Here is a 2,566-nt window from a genome sequence, read left to right on the forward strand (position 1 = left end):
AACGATGTCTCACCTTAAAAAGACTCCATTACAAGTAAAAGTCCTGCATATTTTGTCTTCAAAATCTTACTTTGCAAAGTAATTTGTGGCTATAGCTATCAAATAAAGTGGAGCATAAAGAACAATATTTGCCTCATAAATTAGGTGCAGTAGAAGTATAAAGACGCCTAAAATATTCAAGTACAAGTATCTTTAAATTGTAATTAGGAACAGTACTTGAGTAAATGTACTTAGTTACACTTACCTCTGCACACATGTGACTCTGCAGAAGGGAAAGAATAGAACAAATCAAGGGGGAAAAGAAAATAAAGAAGAAAGTTTGCGATGATCAGCAGATCCACCTGGATCTCTTTATTTTTTTGTTCTTATTTAACATCACCATTGTCATCATCATCGTCATCATTGTTGTTTATTTTCCAGATGATATTTTCAATTTGTATTACTATCACTTTAAATCATGGAAATCTGTTAAATCATTGCACAATTTGTTCTCAAAATGTACACATACAGTAGTGTATTTCAATGACCATTTTCAATGTTTCATATTTACTTTAAAACTAGTTCAAAAGAAGTCAAGAAGGAACAAAACACGTACATACATTTATCCAATACATACCTAAAGAAAATAAATAGATATCGTAAAAAATAAAAAATACAACTGAAAAAAATACACACATTTTACAAATTGATCCCCAGGCCCCCAACCCCTGTAGGTTTATCATACATATATATATATATATTTTTTTTTAAAGACACCTCATATCATCTTCACCACCAAAAAAATGTTTGTAGGTCATTGTCGTTTGTTTGACATGCATCGTAAACACAGAGGCTAAAGGTTTTGTTTCCTGGACTTCCTCGGGCTCACCCTCTCTCCCTGCCTCTCTCTGATCTCACCCCTCCCCCCAGAGAGCTCTTGATTTCTGTTATGGCTTGTCTGTGCAGTAAAATGACCGGCTTCTGTCCATCCTTTCAGTTTTTTCTCTCCTACCTGTGAGTCGCTGTTTTGTCTCTCCGCCCCGTCTCCCATCATCAGGATTACCCAAGATCCTGAGCTGATGATTACTGTACACGTCACATCGTAGACGGTTGGTGAGGAGTTCCAAGTCTGACGATAATGTCATGCCTTCCTAAGTATATACATATATAACACTTTGGTACCACTTTCTAATAGGACATACTTTACTATCCCCTACGTTATGAACTCATTTCATGTTGTATGTATTTATCGGCCAGTAATAAGATACTGTTTTATTAAAAATAACCTTTGGGTTGCAATGTTGTGAAAAATCCATTTGACTGTTGCCTTATCTTTTTAGCTAGCTCTTTAATCCATTTATTAACAATAACTTTTTAAACTCCACACAGTTTCTGTAGTAGAAAAAGCCTTTATAACTGCATTTTGGACAACAGCTCTAATGGCTCATTATTAAGACAGAAAACATTTGACTTTTTTTTAAATGAAGTTCCTCGTACTTATCTACCAAATGCTGCAGTTATTAATGATGTTGATAAGTGGATAATGAAAACCTTTCTTCCAGGAGGTAACGTATGTGTTAAAGCTGTCCATTAGTGGACACAAATTTGACACCATCTAAATGGATTTTTCACAACGTGGCAACCCAAAACTTGTCTTTATTAGCAGCTCTTTTTTTTTACTAACTTATAAATGGAGATATCCTGACTTTTTAGTTCCCAGAATAATGAAGCGCAAACCCCCCCGCTGAATCCTACATTTCCCATAATGCAACTCAGTAGTTTATTTTTAGAAAGCTCATCCAGCACCAGAGAAGACACTATACAACGGTTTTTACAGGCCGAGTAGTTCTTCTCATGTAAACAAGCAAACTGAACTTCATGTGAAAAAAACAGACAGCAGAGTGCCGCTTTAAAAGTTATAAACGTTTGAGAAAGTGGTACCAACACTACCTTTATGGATTTCCTGCCATGGACATCCTGAACACAATGCCTCTATGGCCTCGCTCACCCTGTCCCATCCACCTCTGGGCCTTTGATCTCTATAATAGGGTCCCTCCAAAAGAGATTACCCAGCCTATCGGCTTTCAAGGTGCCAATAGACAAAGCCTGAGGAGGGTCCCTCTGATCTGCTCGGAGCCAAACAGTGGTCGGAACTCGGATCTGTTTTACTACACCACTCCAACCAACCGGGGACACTAAAGACACCCCTGATGGGACCACAGAAGCAGACAATAGAGCCATGATGGCTGACACCGGACACCATGAGCACAAAGGAGAACACCGGTGTTGTCTATTATAACCGGTTTGTTATAACCTGGCCATTATCCACAATCACTTTACAATTTAACAGCCTTCCAGTCATTCCTCTTGTGTTTCAAATCTAAACTTTACGGTGAGGTTAACTTCTGCCCCGGCTCTCATTAAAAACACCTGTTGTCAAGCAGAAGTTATAAGGCGACACGTTTAGTTGTTTTCAAACTGTAAGAGAATAAATGGCAGCGAGTAGTGGTTTCCTCTGTAGGTAGGGAAATGAGCCCTGATATTGCCAACTCTGCTGACTGTGTGCAGACTCTGACAGGAATGAAGA

This window comes from Sander vitreus, chromosome 15 (assembly GCF_031162955.1).
Source record: "Sander vitreus isolate 19-12246 chromosome 15, sanVit1, whole genome shotgun sequence".
Lineage (NCBI taxonomy): Eukaryota > Metazoa > Chordata > Actinopteri > Perciformes > Percidae > Sander > Sander vitreus.